General features: G+C 44.9%; 1 protein-coding gene across 2 annotated transcripts in view; it reads right to left on the bottom strand.

Moving 5' to 3' along the window:
• Window positions 1–10,272, bottom strand: part of INPP1 (inositol polyphosphate-1-phosphatase) — a 272,313-nt gene extending 262,041 nt beyond the window's left edge. The window contains exon 1 of one of the 2 annotated variants that reach the window (XM_040440671.1): window positions 10,102–10,272. The gene's annotated coding sequence lies outside the window, so the exon portion shown is untranslated. Of the gene's footprint in view, window positions 1–10,038 lie in introns of both variants that reach the window. The other variant, XM_040440672.1, reaches the window with a different exon arrangement.
• Between the last annotated feature and the right edge of the window lie 11,288 nt (window positions 10,273–21,560).

Genomic DNA, 21,560 nt, shown 5'->3' with positions numbered 1-21,560 from the left:
TGTTCTTCAGTCCCCAGCCATTAGTGCTCTGAAAAGCAGCCGGCGCAGGTACCCGTCCCACAAACTGCAAGATTATTAGCCTGCCTCAAAATAAAGGCAGGCAAAAAACTTGTGTCAGGCAGCCAGCAAGACTTGGGGTTAATGTGACGCATTAACCGCAATGTTGCCAGTAGCCATAATTTGAGAAGATGGGGTCACCTATTATTAATCTGAGGTACATGGTGCTATTACATTAGTACCCCCATGTACCTGACATTAAAAGTAAGTTGCCCCAAGCACCTTATCAATTAATGGGTAACATTACAACCATACACATGATTAGGTTAATTACTATTAATTTGAGGCACATGCAGGTCCAAATTTAGAAAACAATGTGCCTCATATTAACAGCAATGATGCCATGAAAGCCATTGGGCGGCCTCTGCACAGCATGGGGCTGCCTTCTTACCCATCGGGTCCCCGCCACAGCAGCGCGGGGATCCAATGGGCTCCCTCACCCGCAGCAAACCCCTTCTAGGTCTCAGTCAGCTCTGACCGCAGCATAGAAGTGGTTAATGTGCCGGCATCTGTATTTTCACCGATGCCGGCGCATACAGCATGGGTTCCGGATAACGGGAACAGCTGGTCCCCTGCAGCTGATCAGCGGGCCATAATAGTACGGCCCTGGCCGGCAAGTCACGTCCCGCTGCGCCATTCTATTATGGCACTGGTCGGGAAGGGGTTAATATCACCCCCTTTCCCAATCTTACATATAAAATATATAAACAATGTATAAATAAATATATTACATATTGCCATATCCAAAATATTTAAAAATATTTCCTGTGCGCTGAACGCCATAAGAGAAAAAAAAATAATGTGTGATTCACCATTTTTTTGTCACCTTGTCCCCCCAAAAAATAGGATGGGACTGTTCTATTATGGACCAGACATTCCATAAAATGCAGAATGCGTGCGGCTTTTTTGGCGGTTTATTTTTTTTCGCGTAGTATCGAATGGTAACAAGTATTGCAATACTTTTTTATGGTATCGAAATAGAATTAAAATTTTGCGATCATGACAACCCTACTCCCAACACCTCCTATCAGCTAGGTCAGAACAGCCTAGATGGCAAGCAATTTGTAAAAACGACCGTCCTGCTTCTCTCAGTCCAATGATGTGTCCCCTCTGTCAACTGTGACAGAAGCATATCTTGCATTCAATTATCTTTTGCCAAGAGGCACACTATCCAAAAGAAGCCTCTGAGGGCCTTTTTATAGGGCAGTGTGGAAGCACTTTTATACCCTCTTGTGGCAAGATCCAGGGAGAGATTTGTCAAAACTGACGAACGGAAAACCTGGTTTAGGCTACTTTCACACTAGCGTTCGGGTGTCCGCTTGTGAGCTCCGTTTGAAGGGTCTCACAAGCGGCCCCGAACGGATCCGTCCAGTCCTAATGCATTCTGAGTGGAGGCGGATCCGCTCAGAATGCATCAGTCTGGCAGCGTTTGTCCTCCGCTCAGCAGACGGACACCTGAACGCTGCTTGCAGCGTTCGGGTGTCCGCCTGGCCGTGCGGAGGCAAACGGATCCGTCCAGACTTACAATGTAAGTCTATGGGGACGGATCCGTTTGAAGTTGACACAATATGGTGCAATTTTCAAACGGATCCGTCCCCCATTGACTTTCAATGTAAAGTCAAAACAGATCCGTTTGCATTATCATGAACAAAAAAAAAAAAATTTTTTTTTTTTTTTTGTTCATGATAATGCAAACGGATCCGTTCTGAACGGATCTAAGCGTTTGCATTATAGGAGCGGATCCGTCTGTGCAGATACCAGACGGACCCGCTCTGAACGCAAGTGTGAAAGTAGCCTTAGTTGCCCATAGCAACCAATCAGGTTTTACCTTTCATTTTTCAGAGCTCCTTTGGAAAATAATAGGTGGAATCTGATTGGCTGCTATGAGTAACTAAACCATTTTTCCTTTGAAACAGTTTTAGAAGTTTCCCCAATGTGTTTTTTTCAGCTGTAGTGATCTTTGGCTCATCTGCAGCAGTTTCAGATCCCCATTTTCCCTGTGCCTCCATTCCCTCCATTCCCCCCCCCCCCCACACACACACACACATATAAGTAAATTTTTGTTAGTACTAGGTTAGATTTATGAACCCATGTACGTGCCGTCTGTGTGCGTGGGTCCTGCACCTGCTGAGCGCCGGTCAGTACTGTCAATTACTGACAGCATCTGCTCAGGTGTCAGTGCTTTTTTTTTTTTTCCCTTATTCTTTCACTCATCTTTTTCTCTTTTCCTTCTTTCTCTTTTTTTCTTTATCGTAAATTCAATACAAGCCCCTCACGTGTAAGGCCTCTTTCACACTTGCGTTGTCCGGATCCGGCGTGTACTCCACTTGCCGGAATTACACGCCGGATCCGGAAAAACGCAAGTGTACTGAAAGCATTTGAAGACGGAACCGTCTTCCAAATGCTTTCAGTGTTACTATGGCACCCAGGACGCTATTAAAGTCCTGGTTGCCATAGTAGGAGCGGGGAGCGGGGGAGCGGTATACTTACAGTCCGTGCGGCTCCCGGGGCGCTCCAGAATGACGTCAGAGCGCCCCATGCGCATGGATGACGTGTCCATGTGATCACATGATCCATGCGCTTGGGGCGCCCTGACGTCACTCTGAAGCGCCCCGGGAGCCGCACAGACGGTAAGTATACTGCTCCCCCGCTCCCCACTACACTTTACCGTGGCTGCCAGGACTTTAGCGTCCCGGCAGCCATGGTAACCACTCTGAAAAAGCTAAATGTCGGCTCCGGCAATGCGCCGAAACGACGTTTAGCTTAAGGCCGGATCCGGATCAATGCCTTTCAATGGGCATTAATTCCGGATCCGGCCTTGCGGCAAGTGTTCCGGATTTTTGGCCGGAGCAAAAAGCGCAGCATGCTGCGGTATTTTCTCCGGCCAAAAAACGTTCCGGAACTGAAGACATCCTGATGCATCCTGAACGGATTTCTCTCCATTCAGAATGCATTAGGATAATCCTGATCAGGATTCTTCCGGCATAGAGCCCCGACGACGGAACTCTATGCCGGAAGACAAGAACGCAAGTGTGAAAGAGCCCTAAAATAGATTTTTTTTAAAGCGAACCTTTCACCTCATTTTCACCTTATAAACCAGCAACAGTACCTTATAGATTATCTTGAGTGTGTTGTTATGCATGTTAGTGCCGCTTTCCTGGGCTCTTTATACTTCAAAAAATCGTCTTATAATCTTCACATTCTGTGCTCCAACAATCATGCAAACAGTCAAGGGGGTAGCCCTTCCATCTCCTCTGGCCGTACCGCCCCTGCCCTAACCCCTCCTCTATGCTCCTAACTGACAGCCGGCTCAGTCGCCGGGACGGCGCTTCTGAAACGTGCGCATGCGCCGTCCTCCTGATTCGCCGCGCAACCCCGTCTTTCTTGCTCACAATAGTGGAGCGCGCGCACGGGAGGGAGAGCAGACAGGCCGGCATTGCGTAAGGCGCATGCGCGATTCTCTTACATGATCGCGCTTTTGTCAGCAAGAAAGACGGGATTGCGCGGCGAATCAGGAGGACGGCGCATGCGCACGTTTCAGAAGCGCCGTCCCGGCGACTGAGCCGGCTGTCAGTTAGGAGCATAGAGGAGGGGTTAGGGCAGGGGCGGTACGGCCAGAGGAGATGGAAGGGCTACCCCCTTGACTGTTTGCATGACTGTTGGAGCACAGAATGTGAAGATTATAAGACGATTTTTTGAAGTATAAAGAGCCCAGGAAAGCGGCACTAACATGCATAACAACACACTCAAGATAATCTATAAGGTACTGTTGCTGGTTTATAAGGTGAAAATGAGGTGAAAGGTTCGCTTTAAATGTATTTCTCTGACAATGTCATAAATTTGATTGTGACCCGAACAAATTTGTACGCCCAGCAGTTTATAGCTCAAAACCCAACATCCTCATATGCTAGACCCCTAGGTTGGACCCCAGTAATGCATCCGACATTATGACATTTTGGGGGCTGTTGCTGCATATGGGCCTGGTAAAAAAAAAAAAAAAAAAAAAAAAAAAAAGAAATGAGACAATATTGGAGTTCAGATGTCTTGTACCACACTCCAATTTACAATATGGCCATGTCCCGCTCAAGATTTGAATCCATTTTGAAATTCCTACATTATAATGATAACGCTCAGTGCCTCCCCACCCCCAAAAATGACCCACATTTTGACCATCTATTCAAAATAAGACCCCTCCTGGAGCACTTCAACGCAAAATTTACAGAGGTGTTCACCCCAGAAATTAGCATAGACAAGTCCCTTGTACATTTTAAAGGAAGGGTTAAACGCTGCCAATACCAGACCAGCAGGCGGGCACAGTACGGAATTAAAATGTACAAGCTGTGCGAGAGTACCTCCGGGTACACCTACAGGTTCCGGGTTTATGAGGGGAAAGATTCCCGGATAGAACCCCCAGAATGCCCCCCCGTCCTAGGAGTTACTGGAAGATCGTGTGGGACTTACTGCACCCACTGCTGGATAATGGTTACCACCTCTATGTGGTTAACTATTACACCAACATACCCCTATTTATGTCCCTAAAAGCCAGAGGTACTGTGGCTTGCGGCACAGAACGCAAAAATCAAAGAGGGCTCCCTAGATCCCTGGTAGGGCAACTACTCTGAAAAGGCGACAGTAAGGATCTCTGCCATGAGAACATGCTGGCTGGTAAGGACAAGAGGGATGTCCTTGTACTAACCACCATTCACACCAACACCAGTTCTCCTGCCCAAGTGCGAGGTACCACTACCCCTGTCAACAAGCCAGACTGCATCCTTCATTACAACAGGCACATGGGAGGGGTTGATCTGTCCGATCAAGTTCTGAAGCCTTACAGTGCCATGCGTAAAACTAAGGTGTGGTACAAAAAGCTGGCCGTATACATTGTACAGATGGCAATGTACAATGCGTACATTTTACATCGAACTGCAGGCCACACAGGAACTTTCCTTCCGTTCCAAGAGGTGGTAATCAAGGCCCTAATTTTCCAAAGTCAGGAAGGGGAGGGCCCGAGTAATTCAGGAGGCCATGGTGCCCGTGTTGTACCAGGACAACATTTCCCTGGTGAAGTACCACAAACAGCAAAAAGAGGAAAGACCCAAAAATGATGTCGGGTTTGTTACAAAAGGGGAATACGAAAGGACACAATTTATCAGTGCGACACCTGCCCTGATAAACCAGGCCTCTGCATGAAAGAATGCTTCCGAAGCAACCACTCATCCATGGATTTTTTTTTTCATCTCCCTGAAATATTTCCACTTTATATCCCGATTTAGTCGACCTCGATTTCATATCCACTTTCCAACAACCACTACATATTCTTTTCTTTGAGACAACCGTTAGGTCAAAAGTACCCTTTCCATCCCTTAAAATGTTCGTATGGGGGTGTTTTTTCAAAATGGGGTCACTTCTTGGCATTTTTATTTTCTGGGGACTTCAGGAAATGTATTTAATGCGACATGGCAGCTAAAATCCATGTCTTTTTATTCAGGCCTGCAAAAAACAGTTTTTGCACTTTACCTCTAGAGCTCTGCTGTGTGCCAATACAGCAGGCTACAAGCACATATGGGGTGTTTTCAAAAAGGGGAGAAAATGGGGAACATATGCTGGGGTGCATTTTCTCCTTTAACCCCTTGTGAAAGTTAAAAATTGGGGTCTGCTAGTAATTTTTCATTTTTACAAATGTGTGATTTATTTTGAGAGACACCGTTTGACGAAAAGTACCCTTTCTACCACTTAAAATATTCGTACGGGGTGCTTTTTCCGAAATGGGGTCACCTTTTGGGGTTTTTCATTTCTGGGGACCTCAGGAAATGTATTTAAAGGGGTTGTCCAAGTTATATTTATTAATGACCTATCCTCAGGATAGGTCATCAATATCAGATCGGCGGGGGTCCGACACCCGGCACCCCCGCCGATCAGCTGTTTGAAGAGGAGGCGCGAGCCGTACCAGCACTGCCTCCTCTTCACTGTTTACCTTCTCGCCGTTGCATCTGCAGTGGTGAGCAGGTGTAATTACACGAAAGCCGTCCCATTGAAATGAATGGGACTGCTTGGGTGTAATTACACCTGCTCACCACTGCAGATGCAACAGCAAGAAGGTAAACAGTGAAGAGGAGGCAGCGCTGGCACGGCGCGCGCCTCCTCTTCAAACAGCTGCTCAGCGGGGGTGTCGGACCCGCCGATCTGATATTGTTGACCTATCCTGAGGATAGGTCATCAAATATAACTCGGACAACCCCTTTAATGCGACATGGCACCTAAAATCCATGTCTGTTTATTCAGGCCTGTCAGCAAAATTCATATTTGCCTGTTGTGCGCCCATACAGCAGGCTACCAGCACATATGGGGTGTTTCCTGAATGGGGAGAAAATGGGGAACACAACCTGGGGTGCATTTTCTTCTTTAACCCCTTGTGAAGGAAAATTTGGGGTCTGCTAGTAATTATATTTTTTTTTACAAATGTGTGATTTGAAATGCTTTCTCAAGTATTTGTGTCTTTTGTAAGATACCCGTTTGCCAAAAAGTACCCTTTCTACCACTTAAAATGTTCGTACAGGGGTGCTTATTCCGAAATGGGATCACTTCTTGGGGTTTTTCATTTCTGGGGACCTCAGGAAATTTATTTAATGCGACATTGCAGCTAGAGACCATGTCTGCCAATTCAGGTCAGCAAAATCCAGATTTAGCTGTTTGACTATAGAGCCCTGCTGTGCGCCCATACATCTTTTTTGAGCACATATGGGGTGTTGGCGTATTCTGGGGGAAATGGGTAACAAAATGTGGGGTGCACTTTGTCCTTGTGAAAGTGAACAATGTGGGTGGGGGGGGGAATTGTAATTTTTCACAGCCCAGTGTTTCCTAATTCTGTGAAACGCCCGATGGGTCAAAGTGCTCACTACACACCTTGAAATAATCCTTGAGGGGTGTTGTTTCCAGAATGGGATCACTTTTGGGGGGTTTCCACTCTAGGGGTACCTCAGGATGTGTTCAATTGCAAAATGGCACCTGTGAATTATTCCGGTGAAATCTGCCTTCCAGAACCCATTTGGTGCTCCTTTCCTTCTGACCCCTGTGGTACACCCAAATAGCAGTATACAAGCACATATGAGGTATTGCGGTAATCAGGAGAAAATGGGAAATACATTTTCTCCAGTTCCCCCTTTTGAAAGTGAAAAATTTGGGCCTAAAGTCAATTTTTCAGGATAATATTTAAATTTTTCATTTTCACAGCCAATTTCATGAATCACCTTTGAGGACAAAGTTCTCACTACACATCTTGAAATATTCCTTGAGAGGTGGTTTCCAGAATGGGGTCACTTTTTGGGGATTTCCACTCTAGGGGTACCTCAGGGTGTCTTTATATGCGACATAGCTCCCAAAAGCCAATCCTGCAAAATCTGTCCAAAAGCCCTATGGCGCTACTTCCCTTTTGAACCCTGCCATGCACCCATACATCATTTATTGAGCACATATGGGGTGTTGGCGTATTCGGGGGGTAAATGGGGAACAAAATGTGGGGTACATTTTGTCCTGTTACCCCTTGTCAAAGTAAAAAATTTGAGTGTAAAGCAACTTTTATTGGAAAAAAATATATAATTTTTCATTTTCACAGCCAAGCGTCTCCTGAGGCCTCTTTCACACGACAGTATTCTTTTTCAGTGTTTTGCGGTCCGTTTTAAACGGATCCGTTGTTCCGTTTTTTGTTTCCGTTGTGTTTCCGTTTCGTTTTTCCGTTCCGTTTTTCCATATGGCAAATACAGTATACAGTAATTTCATAGAAAAAATTGGGCTGGGCATAACATTTTCAATAGATGGTTCCGCAAAAAACGGAACGGATACGGAAGACATACGGATGCATTTCCGTATGCATTCCGTTTTTTTGCGGACCCATAGACTTTAATGGAGCCACGGAACGTGATTTGCGGCCAAATATAGGACATGTTCTATCTTTCAACGGAACGGAAAAACGGAAATACGGAAACGGAATGCATACGGAGTACATTCCGTTTTTTTTGCGGAACCATTGAAATGGATGGTTTCGTATACGGACCGTATACGGACCGTATACGGAAAGCAAAAAACGGGCCGCAAAACGGAAAGAAAAAAAAACGGTCGTGTGAAAGAGGCCTAATTCTGTGAAACGCCCAATGGGTCAAAGTGCTCATTACACACTTTGAAATATTCCTTGAGGGGTGTAGTTTCCAGAATGGGGTCACTTTTTGGGTGTTTCCACTGTAGGGCCACCTCAGGGTGTCTTCACATGCGCCATAGCTCCCAATTAACATTCCAGATAAATCCACTCTCCAAAAGCCATATGGTGCTCCTTCCACTCTGAAGCATGCTGTGCGCCCATACATCAGTTTTTGAGCACATATGGGATGTTTCTGTAAACTCCAGATTCAGGGTAATATATTTTAAGTTTTGATTGGCTGTTAACCCTTGATGTGTTGAAAGAAAAAAAAAAAAAAGCTTAAAATTTTAAATCTGCTAAAAAAAAAGTGAAATTTTAAAATTTCATTCACATTTTCCTTTAAATCTCGTGGGGCACCTAAAGGGTTAACAAAGTTTGTAAAATCAGTTTTGAATAGCTTGAGGGGTGTAGTTTCTAAAATGTGGTGATTTATGGGTATTTTCTAATATGTAAGCCCCAAAGAGTGACTTCATAACTGAACTGGTACTGAAAAAAATTGGGTTTTGGAAATGTTGTTAAAAATTTTAAGATTTTATTTTTGGGTATCCAACGCATTCATCCACCATATAGACCCATCACGGGGCGTGTTTTACTTGGAGCTAAATTAGTCATAACCCGCCATTGGAAAAAAGTGATCTCTCCTGATATTTCAGAGGTGGTAGCGGAGTTGAATAACACTTGTCGTTATGAGAGAATGATTCCCCCCTCAATGCTCCCTCCTGCTAAGTATAGATATACCTGGAGTCCCTGGATTGCACACTCGAAATTCTCCCAATGAGTGACCTTTACAGAACGTGTTTATATAGAGGAAGGTGCATAGACTCACTCTCAGATATCTTTCTATTTGGGTCCCTCCTGTAGTTTAGCCTACTGATATGACAGATACGTTACTGTACGAATTGGTTGTGATACCATGGTGTTTATGTAAAAACACTTCACTGACATGCCTTTGTCCGTTTGGTAATATCATTGCAATATAATATTGTTTTACTTGATCTTGTTTGTGGTTTCTAACTGTCAATGTTATGCCATACTTTCCATGATAATGGAAATTTTGTTACTGGATCTACCTCTTTGGTGGCTGCACCCACCTTAACATGTCTATGTTTAGCCATGATATGCTGATACTTTTGTTGAAAAAAATATCAATAAAAATGTTGAAATCAAAAAAAATTTTAAGATTTACTTCTAAGCTTCTAACATCCCAAAAAAATAAAATGTCATTCACAAAATGATCCAATCATGAAGTAGACATATGGGGAATGTAAAGTAATTACTATTTTGGAGGTATTACTATCTATTATAAAAGTAGAGAAATACATTTTTTTCAATTTGCTAATTTTTCAACATTTTTGGTAAAATTTTATATTTTTTTATAAATAAAAATTATTATTTTTTTACTACTGTCATGAAGTACAATATGTGACGAGAAAACAATCTCAGAATAGCCTGGATAAGTAAAAGCGTTTTAAAGTTATCACCACATAAAGTGACATTGGTCAGATTTGTAAAAAAAATGGCCTGGGCAGGAAGGTGAAAACAGGCCCGGGGTTGAAGGGGTTAATAAGAGAATCCAGCTGAAGAGACTCAGCATTTCCCAAACCACTTCTTCCTGAAAACTCCTGATTTCGGACATGAACCAGGTGCACTTCTGTGACGTCACAGCCCAGTCATGACAAGCCGATGTGTAATTAGTTGTGACGTCACACGACAGCCCTGTTTGCCAGAGCCCACAGTAGCTCGGCGCCAGAGTTCCAGTCAGAAAGCAGAGAACCCGTCTTCCAGTTCACCGTCCGGGCTCCTGGCTCCACACAGTGAAGACGTCACTGCCATACCGGACGTGTCACACTTACCAAAGATAATCGGGTGATCCAAGGAGGGCGAGGACACAAGCAGCCGGCAGATCTGGCTCACAGTTAAAGGCACGCCTGACACTTGGGTTTAGCCTCGCCTTCTGAGCTGGGCGGCTCCTCCGCTGCTCCTCCCATGTGCTACACTAGAAAGAAAGAGACCAGCGGCTCTACCAAGAACATGGCTAACTACTATCTTCTGTAAGGACCTCCTGACGTCACAATGTCACGTGACGGTGCTCTGCTATCACAGGCGCTAGCTGACTGTTTGCAGAGTAGGAAGGTCAGTGATGATGGCTGCTCAGCTCAGCAGCGTCTGTAGCACTGAGAGGGGAGAGAGTCTGACGGTGGATGTGAATACTGGGGAGGGGCTGACAATTGTATGCAGCGGGGGATTCTGTGTGAGATTGTATACAGGTGGGAGGGGGGCTGCTGTGCGAGATTATATACTGAGGGGGGCTGCTGTGCGAGATTATATACTGAGGGGGGCTGCTGTGCGAGATTATGTACTGAGGGGGGCTGCTGTGCGAGATTATATACTGAGGGGGGCTGCTGTGCGAGATTATATACTGAGGGGGGCTGCTGTGCGAGATTATATACTGAGGGGGGGCTGCCGTGCGAGATTATATACTGAGGAGGGGGGGCTGCCGTGCGAGATTATATACTGAGGGGGGGGGGCTGCCGTGCGAGATTATATACTGAGGGGGGGGGGGCTGCCGTGCGAGATTATATACTGAGGGGGGCTGCCGTGCGAGATTATATACTGAGGGGGGCTGCTGTGCGAGATTATATACTGAGGGGGGCTGCTGTGCGAGATTATATACTGGAGAGGGGCTGCCGTGCGAGATTATATACTGGAGGGGGGCTGCCGTGCGAGATTATATACTGGAGGGGGGCTGCCGTGCGAGATTATATACTGGAGGGGGGCTGCCGTGCGAGATTATATACTGGAGGGGGGCTGCCGTGCGAGATTATATACTGGAGGGGGGCTGCCGTGCGAGATTATATACTGGAGGGGGGCTGCCGTGCGAGATTATATACTGGAGGGGGGGCCGGCCGTGCGAGATTGTATGCTGGGGGGCAGGGATGTCGTTAGGTCAAAACATTCGGGGCTTGAGCCCCCGATGTTTTGTCCAGTGCCCCGAATGTCATGCTGGCCTGACAGTGGCGCAATGAATAATTTATATATTTTTTTATCCCTCAGGGCTAGTTGCCGGTGGCGGTTGTGGAAGCGCTCATATTCATCTGTATTGCCGTCCTCAGGACAGCGATACAGATGGCTGTGTTGCGGCGGGGCAGGGGAGGGAGAGGCGTCTCCCTTCCCTGTTCTTCTGATAGGCCGCAGGCACTAAGGCCTGCAGCCTATCAGAGGCCGGATCAGGCGGCGCGATGACGTCATTATCATCGCGCCGCCTGAGCCGGGCAGCACACAGCAGTGGGACACAGGCCGGAAGAGACCTGCATCGCATCACTGCTGATGAAGGTAAGTATTAGTGTTTTGTTTTTGGGAGGGGAGCTGGCACTATGGGGGCATCTGGCATTTCTTACAGCTCAATTTTTTTTGGGGGGTGGCACTCTGGGGGCATTTATTTATTGCCTGTTTTTTGGGGGGGCACTTGGGGGCATTTCTTACTGGCACATTATGCGGGGGTACCATAGGGGAGAGGAGCACTATAGGGGCGTCTGGCGGCTCTAAAGGGGCTTTTTTTGGCACATTATGGGGGGCACTATAGGGGAGAGCGGCACTATGGGGCATCTGGTGGCACTATATGGGCATTATTTGGGGCCACTATGAGGAAGTGGGGGCTCTAAAGGGGCCTTTCTTTATTGCCACATTATGGGGGGCGCTATGGCATCTGGTGGCACTAAGGGGGCATTTTTACTGGCACATTATGGGAGGCACTATAGGGGAGAGCGGCACTATTGGGGCATCTGGTGCCACTAAAAAGGGGCATTTTTTACTGGCACATTATGGGGGAGAGGAGCACTATAGGGGCATCTGGGGGCCCTAAGAAGGGGAATTTTTTTACTGTCATATTATGGGGGACTATGGGGAAGGGGGAGAGGAGCACTATATAGGGGTATTTTATACTGGCATACGTTATGGGGACATTAGCTCAACTGTGGCCACTAAGTGGGGTTATTTCATGTACTGTCATATTATAAGGAGAATTATTACTACTAGGGGGTATTATGGGGAGCTTTACTACTACTGGGGGCTATGAGGAACATGATCACTAGTATTGGCACTATAGGGGCATTATTACTACTAAGTGTGCTCTGGCAGAGAATTATTTCTATTGGTGGGATTTTGTGGGGGCACCCTGGCACAGTATCAGCTTAGCACAATTATTTTGGGGGGACATTATCTTTATACTATTAGTGTCTGGGCGCAGTTATTTTTTAGAGCACTGTGTGCCAATAATTGTTGAATGGGGCACTATCTGTGTGGTAGTAGTATTCCCAGGGGTAGTGTTTCTGCAGTATAGTATTGGGGACATAGCGGGCACAGTATTGGGGCACTATCTGTGTGGTAGCAGTATTTCCAGGGGGATTGTTTTATGCAGTATAGTATTGGCGGTGACAGGAAAGGGTGTTCAGAAGATGTGAAGATTATGGAAATGTGGGAAACTAATGTCTGTCAATCTCTGCAGAGACGGAAGATGGCTGAAAAATCATCATAGCGGTCTGGTCTGAATGGAGAAGATGAGGAAAGACAACGTCTACAACAAAGGTGACATCACTGGATGTAAGAGGTATGGGGCGCTATGTAGGAGAGGAGATGCGCCGGCTCCTCACCCTGCCATTTGCAGAAGGAGGATTCAGAGCTAGGTGAGGACGGTGTTAAAGCAGCCCTAAATTAGGGCATTTTAGATACACTCTGGTGTTCCGAATCAATGTACCCCCCCAGGGGGTTAATATCCACGCATGGCTGAGAGACTGAACACTGACACAGAAGTTGGTCAAAGCAATCTCTAACTTTTGTTACATGAGGTAAGCATATATATATCTTCAGAAGAGGGCAGTCCTCACTGAGACGCAAACCATTGTTTCATTGGTCAAAGAGAAAAAGAGATAAGAGAAACAGAGATAACACTCTTAACATCTGCGCAGTAGGTACCACTTTGGAATGTTAAGCTAATGTAAACATCTAAGGGTCTCCATTTTGTAATGGTGGAGAGTCTAACAATACTACTGCATACGTCATATGTGACACTTCAAAGAGGTGCTTCTCTATAGGCAGTGAACAACATATATCATCAAGTCATGTGATTGGTTTACCCATTCCACCATACTCTATGGGACACCTGCAGAAAGATGTGAAATCAGACACTGCCTACAGCACAGCACTTTGCCCCCCCTTCCTCTCCTGCTTCAGACAAAGAGAGGGGTGGGAGGGAGGCACTTGGAAAATAAAAAGTTTAACTCATTACAGTCCTAGAGATGCTAAATATAGAATAAAATTCACACATCTTTAACAGTCCCCCCTTGAATTTCATTCTCTCATTAAACCTAACCATCTGTCCCAATGCTCCGACATCCTCTTCACCAGCTTCCACGACAAGTCATTCCTAGCGAACAACCTCCCCTGACACTGGATTTGAGCACGGGGAAGTCAGATGATCTTTCCCTAACTGGCGTTGACATTATATGGGGGGACTGGAGGTCATCAATGCTTCTGATTTTTTCATACAATTTTTAATATTCTTTTGAGTCATGATCAACAGTCACACAAGGGAAAACCAGTCTCAACACTTCCTTGAAATCAATCCAATTATGCTTTTCTTTGAGCTTCACTGTGCTTGTGGTCAACAACACTCGGAATTGACCATCAAACCAGGGTTTTAGGACTTTCTAACGTGTCTTTTCCTACCACCCAATCTCCAGACACAAGTGGGTGGGTTCCTGGTACTTTATCAAAACCTGGAAGTGAAGCAAAAACTCGAAAATGTACTTTAGTCAAATGCTTGTACAAAACTGATCGCATAATCTGCCAGACAACCATGTTGCATCTGAAGCTGCTGTGGGAAATAAATCCTATCCTAGGGGCTGACCCGAAAAGGACCTTAGGGACAAAGGCCTGTCTCACGGTTAGGCGTGTACCTTACTAAAAGAGGGCTACCAGCAGGCACTCTAAGGTTTTTTGAATCTTTAACTTAGTGTCCCGTTCAGTTCCTTTTCCCTACTCTACTGCTGCTTTGTGGATGGTACGAAGCATGTAAGGCCTGTCCTACATCCAAAACCTTCATCATCTCCTGCATCACTTCACCTGTGAAGTGAACACCTGTGTCACTTTCAATGATCTAAGGTACCCCATACCTGCACACAACTTCGGCCATAATCTTCTTTGGGTACGGTTTTGGCCATCCTGAAAACAAGTCACATATCAATACATACTCATACATGCCCACCTTGTGTAGTTGAAGGTAGTCTGCAAACGTTGAAACAGATACAAAAAAGCAAGACGTGTTTCTTGGGTACCTTAACCACCTTGCCCACGTTGTTCTGGGCACAAACCATTTATCCTTGAGTATGTCTGACTGTTACAGTGCTGAACCCTGGGGCGTACCATATGCTACGTACTAAATCACACATAGCAGTTTTGTCTGGTGCATCACTCCATGGGTTGCCTGTGCCATCGTGGAGTAGAGGGACCTGGGAAGGTAAAGTTTCACTTCTTATTTGTAGTCCCCCCCTTTTCCATCCACCAGTCCCTTTCCTCCTTCCCCATCTGGTTCTGTAAGGTCTTAAGAACTTTCGGGAGACAGGAGGAGTTATTTCAGGGACCTGAACTGTGGTCACTTAAGACAGGGGTCTGCTTAGGTAATTTGGCAGCCACTTTTGCCACCTGATCTGCCATGGCTTTCCCCTTTGCCTCCTCTGCATCTGTTTACAGTGGCCTTTCGTTGCTATCATCACCTCTCATGTTAGTGACAAGAGGGCTTCCATCAGAGACCTCACTGCTTCCCCATTTTCGATGGGTTTACCTGAAGCGATCAAGGAGTCTCTGGCTTTCCCTATGGGCCCATAGTCATGGGCTATCCCAAAAGCACACCTGGAATCAGTGTAAATGTTGGCTGTTTTTCCATCTGCATATCTGCAAGCCATCTTCAGAGTCTTTTAGCTCCACTTCTTGAGCAGACATGTGTGGTAGTTCACATTTAATCACCACTGCCCAACCTGTGTACTACCTGCCATCCTGGCCATACCTCGATCCATCCACAAAGAGCACATGATCTAGATTACCTAATGGCTGATTTACCAAATCCCACTACCTCTTGTGACATCATCTGCAAACAGTCAGGAGCCTCTTCCTTTGAATCTGGAAGAAAAGTTTAAAGTGCGGTGCCCTAACTCTTCCTTCCCCCCTTGATCCAGAGGCAACAGGGTGGCTGGGTCCAAAGTATTACACCTTTTGAGAGCAACATTGTCAGGCAACAAAATGGAACACTGCATTCTCAAATAACGGGCAACAAAACAATCATTTGGATTGTACGTTCATGAGGATAGATGTAATATCACCATCACTTTGTGGTTCAGAACTATCTCAGAGCTTTCATCAAACATAGCTAATACAACTACTACAGCTCTGATACAGAAAGGGGCACCTCTGGCCACGGGATCAAGTCTGACTGAATAATATGCTACGGGGCGTTATTGCTGGCCATGCAGTTGGGTGAGGACAGCTAAGTCATGGCCACTCTCTTCATAGCAATACAATCTAAATGTAATAATCTGATAGGCCCAGTGTGGGGGAACACAAAATTGCCAGTTCTAGGCATAAAAAGCATCTACCACCTCATCTGTGAGGCGGTAGGGACTAAAGGACAAACCAATCATAGTGGAGTGAGTAGGGGTAATGGGAACCTGAGCCAACAAGGTGTGTGTGTTGGGCACGATGTGGGTGTTAGAAACTGTGGCTTCATTAACGGCATGTAGGTCATGTACCATCCAATGGTGAGTGGTTTTGCTTTTCTCAGCTTCTGGGAGTACTGATACAAACATGGACCAGGGAATTTTATCACTAATGGCCAACAAACAAAGTTCCTGGTCGTTGAGGGCACCTGTAAACTTCACAGTGCCGTCCTCCTGATATGAGATACCAGCATGTACTTTTGCAAGCAAATCTGCACCTAGGAGGCAACAAGGGGCGTTGCCACTGACCAGCAAACGGGCAAGCGCATCTTGGTTATGGGCAAATCTAATATGGATGGTTTGTGTTGAAAAAGGAGCGTACTACTTTCCCATCCACTTCTACCCAAAGACTGGTGTGCTTGGAGAGTAAATCAGGGGAGGCTATGTTTGCTGTGCACAACTGTCTTGGCTGCTCCAGTATCAATCAAAAACGGGACTACTTCTTTATCACCCAGAGTGAGGGATATCATTGGGCCAGACTGAATCTGCTAAAAATGTTTAAAAGTAGAGCCGATACTGGATTTCCTGTTTCCTAATCTTGATTCCCTTTCCCTGCTCCTCTTATCTCAGGAATGTTTCTGTGTGAAGGTGGGGGGGAAATGAGTCTCTCTATTTCACAGTTCCATTAACTGACCTTCCTTTAGGATCTTCCCTATTTAACCAGTTCATTTCTGAACATTTAACACAAGCGCCTTTCTGATTGCAGACACTGGGGCACTTTCTTTCTTGCTAATGCCATCAATTATCATCCTGACACTGCTCTGTTTTCTCACTCGTTAAAACTCCCCCTTCAACATCACCGGAGTTCTGATGCCCTCAGTTTGTAAGCTCTAACTTCACAGTTTCTTACAGATTTTCATCCCTGTTGCCAGCCGGGCGACCTTCTGTCCGGGGCTACACTTTCTCTAACATTCTTTGTCACATTTTAACTTTCAATTCTCCATATCACATCCTATAATCTCCCTTAACTTCTTATCATTCTTCACATGTTGACTTCCATCTTCTCTTGCTAAAATCTGAGGAGCAGTATATTCTCCTTCTCCATGTGAGTGGGACTGACCCCTCTTAAAACAACAGTATTTCAAACTGACACACACACAAAACAGAGGAGTGATCAGCACCTTTAACCCTTTCCTCCGCAGACAAAGGATTCACCCTCCCACTGGTTTGCTCAAATCTGACTATCACGTCTGACTAGTCAGCTGGGACTCCCCGCACGTCTTCCCCCTAGAGGGTCAGGCGGACTCCGTCGCGTCTTCCTGGGGTCAGGTCAGGTAGAGAATATCTCTGCAGTCTTCCCTTAGATCAAGAGTCATGAGGTTCTACCGTCTTCCTGGGGTCAGGTCAGGTAGAGAATATCTCTGCAGTCTTCCCTTAGATCAAGAGTCATGAGGTTCTACCATCTTCCTGGGGTCAGGTCAGGTAGTCTCCGCAGTCTTCCCTTAGATCAAGAGTCATGAGGCTCTAGCGTCTCCCTGGTCAGGTCAGCCGGAGTTTCTTTGTCCCACACCTCGGCGCTACAGCGCCCCCTTCCAAACCAGGAGGTTACTGTCCCCTCCCTTTGTCTGTGGTTTTACCGTCTGTGCTCAACTCACTCCTCACATAAATTGCAGACACACACAAAACATATACACACCAGAGTGATCTATAATTTCAGACTATGGTTCTATGGACCCCAGGCTTTCAGCATTACAGCCGACTCCTATACTTACATGGGTACCACCTCACAGCAGACTAAGCCAACATGAAGTGACGAACTAAATGGCAGAAAGGCAGGTAAGAGTATTTGTACCATTCTATTAAAGCCGGCCATCTCCTCTCTGCCATTCGTCAAGTCCTGGGGCCTCTTGCGTGTCGGCAGTTGATGCTCCCTTCGCCTTGGGGCCCCACGTTGGGGAGCCATTTGTTAAAGCAGCCCTAAATTAGGGCATTTTAGATACACTCTGGTGTTCCGAATCAATGTCTTCCTCCCCAGGGGGTTAATATCCACGCATGGCTGAGAGACTGAACACTGACACAGAAGTTGGTCAAAGCAATCTCTAACTTTTATTACATGAGGTAAGCATATATATATCTTCAGAAGAGGGCAGTCCTCACTGAGACACAAACCATTGTTTCATTGGTCAAAGAGAAAAAGAGATAAGAGAAACAGAGATAACACTCTAACATCTGCGCAGTAGGTACCACTTTGGAATGTTAAGCGAATGTAAACATCTAAGGGTCTCCATTTTGTAATGGTGGAGAGTCTAACAATACTACTGCATACGTCATATGTGGTGCTTCTCTATAGGCAGTGAACAACATATATCATCAAGTCATGTGATTGGTTTACGCATTCCACCATACTCTATGGGACACCTGCAGAAAGATGTGAAATCAGACACTGCCCACAACACAGCACTTTGCCCCCCTTCCTCTCCTGCTTGAGACAAAGAGAGGGGTGGGAGGGAGGCACTTGGAAAATAAAAAGTTTAACTCATTACAGTCCTAGAGATACTAAATATAGAATAAAATTCACACATCTTTAACAGTAAAATTCACACATCTTTAACAACGGCAAAGGGGGATAGCAGGCCACGGGCAGATGGTGGGGGGGAACCACAGGCATTGAGCAGGATCTGGGGAGGGAGGAGAGCGGAGGAGCTTCCTGGCTGTAGCCTGCTGTTTATTGTATAATGTGAAGCAGGCAGTGCAGCCAGGACAGGCCCTCCCCTCTCCGTACGATGTGTAGAGACAGGCCTCAACAATATAATTTCAGCTGTACAGTGTTTGTTGGGAGTGGCCTATTATATGTAGAAGCTACTTTTAACCCCTTAAGGACTCAGCCCTATTTCACCTTAAGGACTTGGCCATTTTTTGCAAATCTGACCAGTGTCACTTTAAGTGCTGATAACTTTAAAACACTTTGACTTATCCAGGCCATTCTGAGACTGTTTTTACTTCACATATTGTACTTCATGGCACTGGTAAAATGAAGTAAAAAAAATTAATTTTTTTTGCATAAAAAAATACCTAATTTACCAAAAATTTGGAAAAATTTGCAAATTTCAAAGTTTCAGTTTCTCTACTTCTGTAATACATAGTAATACCCCAAAAAATTGTGATGACTTTACATTCCCCATATGTCTACTTCATGTTTGAATTATTTTGGGAATGATATTTTATTTTTTGGGGATGTTATAAGGCTTAGAAGTTTAGAAGCAAATCTTGAAATTTTTCAGAAATTTACAAAAACTCAATTTTTAGGGACCAGTTCAGGTCTGAAGTCGATTTGCGAGGCTTACATAATAGAAACCACCCAAAAATGACCCCATCTAAGAAACTACACCCCTCAAGGTATTCAAAACTGATTTTGCATACATTATTAACCCTTTATGTGTTGCACAAGAGTTATTGGCAAATGGGGAGGAAATTTGAGAATTTAATTTATTTGTCAAATTTTTCATTTTAACCCATTTTTTCTACTAACAAAGCAAGGGTTAACAGCCAAACAAGATTGTATCTTTATTGCCCTGACTCTGCCGTTTACAGAAACACCCAATATGTGGCCGTAAACTACTGTACGGCCACACAGCGGGGCGTAGAGGGAAAGGTGCGCCGTATGGTTTTTTGGAAGGCTGATTTTTATGGACTGGTTTTTTGACACCATGTCCCATTTGAAGCCCCCCTGATGCACCCCTAGAGGAGAAACTCCCTAAAAGTGACCCCATCTAAGAAACTACACCCCTCAAGGTATTCAAAACTGATTTTACAAACGTTGTTAACCCTTTAGGTGTTGCACAAGATTTAATGGAAAATAGAGACACAATTTCAAAATTTCAAATTTTTGGCAGATTTTCCATTTTAATATTTTTTTTCCAGTTACAAAGCAAGGGTTGACAGCCAAACAAAACTCATTATTTATGGCCCTGATTCTGTAGTTTACAGAAACACCCCATATGTGGTCGTAAACAGCTGTACAGGCACACGGCAGGGCGCAGAAGGAAAGGAATGCCATACGGTTTTTGGAAGGCAGATTTTGCTGGACTGGTTTTTTTGACACCATGTCCCATTTGAAGCCCCCCTGATGCACCCCTAGAGTGGAAACTCCAAAAAAGTGACTCCATTTTAGAAACTACGGGATAGGGTGGCAGTTTTGTTGGTACTAGTTTAGGGTACATATGATTTTTGGTTGCTCTATATTACACGTTTTGTGCAGCAAGGTAACAAGAAATAGCTTTTTTGGCACGTTTTTTTTTTTTTTTGTTATTTACAACATTCATCTGACAGGTTAGATCATGGGGTAATTTTATAGAGCAGGTTGTCACGGACGCGGCGATACCTAATATGTATACATTTTTTTTTATTTATGTAAGTCTTATACAATAACTTCATTTTTAAAACCAAAAAAATGTTTTAGTGTCTCCATAGTCTAAGAGCCATAGTTTTTTCAGTTTTTGGGCGATTATCTTGAGTAGGGTCTCATTTTTTGCGGGATGAGATGACTGTTTGATTGGCACTATTTTGGGGTGCATATGAACTTTTTGATCGCTTGCTATTACACTTTTTGTGACGTAAGATGGCAAAAAATGGCTTTTTTTACACTATTTTTATTTTTTTACGGTGGTCATCTGAGGGGTTAGGTCATGTGATATTTTTATAGAGCCGGTCGATACGGACGCGGCGATACCTAATATGTATACTTTTTTTTTATTTATGTAAGTTTTACACAATGATTTCATTTTTGAAACAAAAAAAAAATCATGTTTTAGTGTTTCCATAGTCTAAGAGCCATAGTTTTTTCAGCTTTTGGGCGATTATCTTGAGTAGGGTCTAATTTTTTGCGGGATGAGATGACGGTTTGATTGGTACTATTTTGGCGTACATGCGACTTTTTTGATCACTTTTATTACCTTTTTTGGGAAGTAAGGTGGGCAAAATTTCAATTTTCTCATAGTTTTTATTTTTTTATTTTTATGGCGTTCACCGTGCGGGGAAAGTAACAGGACCATTTTATAGATCAGGTCGTTACGGACGCGGCGATACCTAATATGTGTAGTTTATTTTATTTTTTTAATTTTTATTCAGTGATAAATGTTGTTGTTTTTTTTTTTATCTTAACTTTTTTCACTTTTTTTTTACATTTTTTTTTACCCAGACCCGCTTGGTTCTTGAAGATCCAGTGGGTCTGATGTCTGTATAATACAGTACAGTACAATATATATTGTTCTGTACTGTATTTTACTTACACTGAACAGATCTATGCTTTCAGCATAGATCTGTTCAGCACCATGGACAGCAGGACGCCTGAGCAGGCGTCCTGTTGCCATGGGAACCCTCCCCGTCTGCTCAGAACTTCGCAGACGGGGAAGGGTAAGCACGGGGCTGAGGCGGGCTCTCTCCCTCTCCATCGGGGGGCTGCAAAGGCACAGCAGCCCCCCGTTGGAGAGGGAGGGAGCTCCCTGACCGCGGTATGGAAAGGGTTAAACGGCTGACATCTGCACAGATGTCAGCCGTTTATACCAGGGTGCCAGCAATGTGCTGGCACCCTGGTATAACCACTAGAA

The sequence above is a fragment of the Bufo bufo genome, chromosome 7 (assembly GCF_905171765.1).
Source record: "Bufo bufo chromosome 7, aBufBuf1.1, whole genome shotgun sequence".
NCBI lineage: Eukaryota > Metazoa > Chordata > Amphibia > Anura > Bufonidae > Bufo > Bufo bufo.
The sequence above is the reverse complement of the archived record's forward strand: the minus strand, read 5'-3'. Positions and strand labels throughout refer to the sequence as shown.